The following is a 7,508-nucleotide window of genomic DNA, read 5'->3' on the forward strand; positions in this document are numbered from 1 at the left end:
ACTTGCAGGTACAGCACAGCATACATTATAATTAGTGCAGCATTTGACTGGAATTAAGAAGGTGTCTAAGAACAACCGTTGTCTGAGTTACCAAAGGCTGGGGACCATTGCAGCCCTTTGGGATTTGGGCTGTGTTAAAAGTGGATCTCATGCTGTTAAATGACCTTTCATCCCAAACTAGCCCACTAGGCCTTCATCATCGCCCTTGCACACATTCCAGGGAGCTCAGCTTGATCACCTTCATGAGGCTAGAGTTTGATATGGTATTTTTAGTCACTGGCTGACAACATGCTAACCTACCATGGGTTGTGTTCAGGACTGAACCACGGTGGGTTAGCGTGTCATGTAAGGGGTGTTTTGCTTGACCATGACCTGTGAGCTACCCACCCTTGTTACCTTGTAGGTATGGGGCCCTGGGGTGGCATACCGTGCTGTCTGTCTGGCTCCCCGTGGATAGGTTTGGCCGCTCTGTTGATAAATCCAGGCAATCATAGAGACAGCCACCTAAAGCGTCCGGAAGTTCCAGAAATGCTCTAACCCACATGGCCATGTGTGGGTTTATGGCTTTATGCTCTAACCCACATGGCAACTCTATGGTTGCAGTCGCACAGTGACAGCTGGAGCGGCCAGCGCAAACCCATTCCCAGTGTGGTAGCTGCTGGTATACACAGCCGCAGCAGCAGGAGGACTACAAAGGAACCATGCTGCAGGGATGGGTAAGTGAACCACGCTGCCCTGTGTGGTTCCACAGGCATGTGGGGGATGTGCATGTCATGGTTCCCTTACCCCTCCCTGCAGCGTGGTTCTGCTACCCACCCTCTCCTCATGATCATGTGAACGGGCCCATTGTTTCTGTAAGATTTATTTATTTATACATACATACATACACACATACTGCCCAATAGCTGAAGCTCTCTGGGTGTCAAGGGCTCCTTGGAGGCCTCTCTCAGTCTAATCCAGTAGCCAAGTCCAGACACAGACAAAGGGATTCCTTTCAAAGCTTTATTCTTCTTTTACAACTTAACAACTCTACCGTTTGCAACTAGATCTGAGCAGCACAGTACCTATGCCCTAAGTTGGAACAGTTGGTCCACGTCTGAAAGGGAATTACTGGCAGACCCCTGAACTTAAGGACTAGGAAGAGTCCCTCCCCTTTTCCCTTGGATCCTCTGGACGCAGCTGTTGTTTGAGCGCCAACCGGGTACTACGCCTCCTTTCTGCGCGCTCCATTTGGCGCCGCTGTCAGCGTCGCGCGTCCACCAAGTCTGCTATCCGCGCTCTGTCACTCCCTGGACTGCTATCTAAGCTAGGAATGCTGGTGGGAGGAATCTCCGTCAGCTATTGGCCCTGGGAAAGAGGAGCGCGCTCCTCTCCCAGGAGCGACTGCTCTTCCTCAGAATCAGAACTACTCTGGGATTCTATGGGCTCAGTGTCCACCCTGACATCATCCCCGCTCCCATGAGGCCCCCCCTCGTGCTCCTCCCCTGGGGCCCCAGGTTTGTGGGGGTACAGCTGGTGGAAACGCCTCAGCAGCAACGGAGCATGCACATTTTCCGTGGGTTCCCAGGATCGCTCATCAGGCCCGTACCCCTTCCAATCCACCAGATATTGCAAGCGGCCACGAGAAAGGCGGGAGTCCAGAATCTCCGCGACCTCAAACTCCTCCTCCCCCTCCACCAGCACTGGCGGTGGGGGGGAGCCGACTGAGCGATGAGGGTCGCCAGAAACCAGGGGGGACAGCAAGGACCCATAAAAAACGGGATGGATCTTCATGGAGAGTGGAAGAGCCAGGCGAAAAGCAACAGGGTTAATCTGGGCTGTAATCTGGAAAGGCCCCATGTGGCGAGGCGCGAGCTTCCTTGCGGGCGAGTGAGAGGGGAGGTATTGGGTGGACAACCAAACCCAGTCCTCCGGTTGCAGAGACGGACCTGGCTGGCGCCGCCGGTCTGCAGAGGCCTTGTAGGCTGTCTTGGCTTGCTTGAGGGAGTCCCGTAAGAGGTGGTGTACCGCTCGCAACTCCTCTAAAAAGTCCTGGGCTGCTGGCACCGAAGAGGGAGCTAGGGTGGATGGGAAGGCCTTGGGGTGGTAACCAAAATTGGCAAAAAATGGAGTTTGGCGGGTGGAAGCATAGCAGGCATTGTTATAAGCAAATTCTGCAAGAGGCAGCAAGGAAAACCAGTCATCCTGCTGGTAATTTACATAACAGCGCAGATATTGCTCCAGAGTCACATTGGTGCGCTCAGTCTGACTGTCCGTCTGTGGATGGTGGGCGGAGGAAAGACGGAGCGTCACATGTAGCAACGCCAGTAGCTCCCTCCAGAAACGGGCAGTGAATTGGGCCCCCCTATCGGAAATGAGACCCTCGGGCCATCCATGGAGGCGGAAAACATGCGCCACGAACAGCTCTGCCATCTCCCTGGCTGTGGGCAACCCAGAGCAGGGGATGAAATGGGCCATCTTAGAAAACAAATCTACCACCACCAGAATAGTGGTTTTACCGTGTGAGCGAGGCAAGTCAGTGATGAAGTCAAGGGAGAGCAGTTTCCAAGGTCCTGAGGGGGTAGGCAGGGGGTGAAGCAAGCCTGTGGGATTGCCTGAGGGGGCCTTCGCCTGCTGGCAGGTTGGGCAGGAGGCTACATAGGACTTGATGTCCTGACACACACGAGGCCACTAAAAATCCCTCGTCACTCCATGCAAGGTCTTGGTGACGCCAAAATGCCCAGCTGTGGGGGAGTCATGGCACTGATGGAGGACCTTTTCGTGGAGGCGCTGGAGGACGGCGGAGACATGAAGCTGATGGGCATCGGAGTCCTCAGAAAATATAAGTAAATCATCGAGATAAACAATGAGGAAAGTGTCCAAATAGTCCCTGAAGATGGCATTCATAAAACGCGAAAAAGTGTGTGGGGGGGGTGCAGGCGAGCCCAAAAGGCATTACTAGGTATTCATATGCTCCGTACCGGGTCCCAAAACAGGTCTTCCACTCATCCCCCTCCCGGATGTGAATGAGATTGTATGCGTTACGCAGGTCCAACTTTGTGAAAATCTTGGCTCGCCCGAGGCGCTCCAGCATCTCAGGTATGAGGGGGAGGGGGTACTTGTCAGGGATGGAAACGGAATTTAGATTTCTGAAATCGTGCACCGGGCGGAGCTTTCCAGATCTCTTGGCCACAAAGAAGGTAGGAGCGCAGGCGGAGGAGGAGGAGGGGCGAATGAAACCACATTTGCGATTTGTGTCCAAAAACTCCCGCAGAGCTCGAAGTTCCGGCTCTGACATCGGATACAGCCGGCCAGCGGGGATGGTCGCCACCGGAATGAGGTTAATGGCACAGTCAAAACGGCAGTGGGGGGGAAGCCAGTCAGCCTCCTTCTTGTCAAACACATCCTGAAAAGCTGCATACTTCTCTGGGAGGATGACAGTAGCTGAAGGACTTCCAGAAGCAGACAAGGAGGGGGAGGAAAGGGTTAAGGCCTGGGCTGGGACTGGCACCTCCTCCGGGAGGCAATGCTCCCGGCAGTAGGGAGACGCAAACTCCATTTGCTGAAGCCCCCAAGAAATCTGAGGGTTGTGCTTAGAGAGCCAGGAAACACCCAGCACGATTGGGTATAAGGGAACCTTGGCTAAGTGAAACTGAATCTGCTCAACGTGGGACTGGGTGCGCAGAGTGAGCGGAACTGTAATACGGGTCACCGCGCCCGAAGAGAGAGGACGCCCATCAATGGTCTCCACTGCCAAGGGGGCAGGAAGGGGCAGGGTAGGGATCTTGTGGAAGAGGGCGAAGGTCTCATCCATGAAACTGGTCATAGCCCCCGAGTCCACTAAAGCTAGGGCCTCCACCCCACTCCACTGAGAGGAGCGGAGGTGAACATGCAACAGCAGATGGGTGGGTGGGGGGGGTTGGAGAAGGCACCCACCCGGTGGGGAACTGACCCCCACACTGGAGGCCCCAACAAGCTTGGGGGGTAGTCTAGTCAGGCCTGGGGACGAGGAGGAGGAGGAGGGGGAAGGAGAGGAGGAGGAGGCAGCGGAGCTGTGGATTTCACTCAGCAGATCTTGGCAAAATGCCCCAGCTTTCCACATCGAAAACATCGGCGCTCAGCACACCGGCGCTCAACTCCTCTGGCGGCAGCGAGGCTCGGGTAGCTCCCAGCTGCATCGGGGTCTCCTCCACCCCCAGCACCGGAGCGGGGGGTGGGGGAGGAGGCAGGAAACGTGGGGGAATGGGAGGAGGGAAATCCCGGCCCCCGGCGCCCCGCCGGGTCTGCCGGCGCCCCTCCAGCCGACAATCTATCTGAAGGCAGGTCTGGATGAGGTCCTCCAAAGTAGGCGGGCTGGGCGTGCGCACCAACTCATCCAAGATCTCGTTGTTCAAACCGTCCAAAAACTGAGCCACTAGCGTGGCATCATTCCACTGTAAATCCTGCATCAGCAAGCGAAAGGTTGTCGCGTAGCTGGAAACTGAGTCCTTGCCCTGCCAGAGGCGGCGAATCTCCCGAGAAGCCATCTGCGTGTGCAGGGGGTCACCGAAGAAACGTGCCATGGCTGTCATGAAACCTTGATAATCCCCGAGCAGGGGTTCATTAGTGAGCAGGAGCCCCCAAGCCCATTTAGCTGCCATGCCTGACAGTAGGTTAATGATGAAAACCACACGAACCTGTTCCGTCTGGAAATCCTCAGACCTAAGATGCATGTACAGCTCTGATTGGGCCCTGAAAATCTGAAAAAGTCCTTTCTCACCAGAAAACTTCTCTGGCAATTCCACTGGGCACTTGTGGCGTGGGGGAATCGGAGGTGGAGGGGGTTGAACCACAGCCTGTCAATTTTGCACGGCCGCCGTCAGTTGAACCATCTGATCACGGAGCATCTGGTTCTCTTGCGCCAGAGCTTGCACCGCTGGGTCCCCGGCACCCTCCATAAGGCAATAGGAGAAGAGAGAGAGAGAGGAGAGAGAAAAAAAAAAGAGGAACGGGGACCAAGCTGTCAAGGGCTCCTTGGAGGCCTCTCTCAGTCTAATCCAGTAGCCAAGTCCAGACACAGACAAAGGGATTCCTTTCAAAGCTTTATTCTTCTTTTACAACTTAACAACTCTACCGTTTGCAACTAGATCTGAGCAGCACAGTACCTATGCCCTAAGTTGGAACAGTTGGTCCCCATCTGAAAGGGAATTACTGGCAGACCCCTGAACTTAAGGACTAGGGAGAGTCCCCCCCTTTTCCCTTGGATCCTCTGGGCACAGCCGTTGTTTGCGTGCCAACCGGGCACTACGCCTCCTTTCTGCGTGCTCCATTTGGCGCCGCTGTCGGCGTCGCGCGTCCACCAAGTCTGCTATCCGCGCTCTGTCACTCCCTGGACTGCTATCTAAGCTAGGAATGCTGGTGGGAGGAATCTCCATCAGCTGTTGGCCCTGGGAAAGAGGAGCGCGCTCCTCTCCCAGAAGCGACTGCTCTTCCTCAGAATCAGAACTACTCTGGGATTCTATGGGCTCAGTGTCCACCCTGACACTGGGCGCTTCAAAAAAATTAAAACCAAAAAGTACACAGTAAAACAATACAAAAATATAGAAGCATTAAAACCACAATATAACAATACAACCAGAATAAAACCAGGATAAAACCTAACAGCAATGCAGAGATTTAAAATACAGATTTAAAAACGCAAAGCTAAAAGACTAGAAAGCTAAAATATTAAAATTTAAAACTGCAAAGCTAAAAGACTAGAAAGCTAAAATATTAAAATGCCTGGGAGAATAAAAAGGTCTTCACCTGGTGCTGGAAGGAATACAATGTAGGTGCCAGGCGAACCTTGCTAGGGAACTCATTCTACAGCTGGGGTGCCACAGCAGAAAAGGCCCTCTTCTTAGTAGCCACCCACCTCACTTCCTTTGGCAGGGGCTCATGGAGAAGGACCTCTGAGGACGATCTTAAGGTCCAGGCAGGCACATATGGGAGGAGGTGATCCTTCAGATAACCTGGCCCCAAGCCGTTAAGGGCTTTGAATGTTAATACCAGTGCTTTGAATTGGGCCCAGAAATGGATTGGCAGCCAGTGCAGCTCGAAAAATACTGGCGTAATATGAGCTCGTTGGCCAGTCCCTTTTAACAATCTTGGTGCCCTATTTTGGACCAGCTGAAGTTTCCGGACTGTTTTCAAAGGCAGCCCCATGTATAACGCATTGCAGTAATCCAGACAGGAGTTATCAGAGCATGGATAACTGTAGCTAGGCTATCTCTGTCCAGATAAGGGTGTAGTTGATATACCAGCCTAAGCTGATAAAAAGATGCCTGCCTTAGCCTGAATTTTGAGTTCACAGATGGTGCTGTAAAAGTATGTGCCATAAAATTAAAGAGCACTGGCCTTAAAGATGTAGCGGAGCTCATGCATTACCATCAGTACCTGCCCCAAGGAGTGCATAAACAATTTTGCTCTATTAGAACAAATTTCTTTAGTCCTGGACACATTCTCTCCTGCTCCTCAACATTTCATGGGTATTTCTTTATGCAGCCTAACCTTCTCCTTATTTCCCCTTTCCTACTCTTCTAAACAACAACATTAATTCCGAGTTCAAAAGCTGAATTGTCCCCTTATGCTGCAGCTTTCCTCAGGCTTTTTCAGACACATCCTCCTCCTTGTCCTGCTGTAATAGCTGGCAGGCAGAAATATCAGAAGAAGGCTTCAGAACAAGGCGTTTAGGACCAGAGGCATCACTCACCTGTCCTGTCTGTGTAGGCGGGCTTGCTTGGTTAGAGTGCCACCTCAGCCTTTCACAAAAGCAGCCAAATGGTCGCTTGTGCCAAGGAACCAAGCTCTTCTGCCCAGTTTATTTATTTGGAGGTCACTGTGCGCACACACACACACACATATATAAATGACTACCTACCGCATCATAATATCTGCCTATCTGCTGAATAAGAAAGATTTCCAAAGTACAAACTGCTGCAGAACGTCGGTGCCCTTTAATCAAGGTGAACATTTCTAATCTGGGCCTAGAATCACTAGTGTGGCTGTTTGCTAAGGGCTATGCTGGCAGAACAAACACTGCCACCCGCTGAGGCTCAAGGCCCATTCAGACATCAGCGGAGCAGCTGGTAACCATTATTCCTATAGTCTTTCCGAGTGGCACTTTATTCTTCTGCTGCTGGCTGGCTGCACACCATCCCCTTCACTTAAAAACAAAACAAAACACACACCTGCTGAGATAAAGCCAGGTTGCAGAAGGCAGGCATGAATAAATCTACTCTATGGGTGCTTCTAGACTAGGGTTTTATTGTACCATTGCCTTGCCTCATTCACAGAATTTTATGCGGGGTCCAGATGCTGTCTTCCACTCGTAGCCCTCCCGTGTTTTCTCACTACTTCTGTCTTTCTTCTTAGAACGGGAAATCCGTTAAGGAAAGATAGAATAGCTGTACAATGTCTTGTTAGTGATAGGACCCCTCCATCTGTAAGCTCTCTATGATTAAAATGATTAAGATTACCATGCTATATTATATAATATTATATATATATAT

The sequence above is a fragment of the Heloderma suspectum genome, chromosome 1 (genome assembly GCF_057233095.1).
Source record: "Heloderma suspectum isolate Gila_16-S chromosome 1, 16-S_ref, whole genome shotgun sequence".
In the NCBI taxonomy this organism is placed as follows: Eukaryota; Metazoa; Chordata; class Lepidosauria; order Squamata; family Helodermatidae; genus Heloderma; species Heloderma suspectum.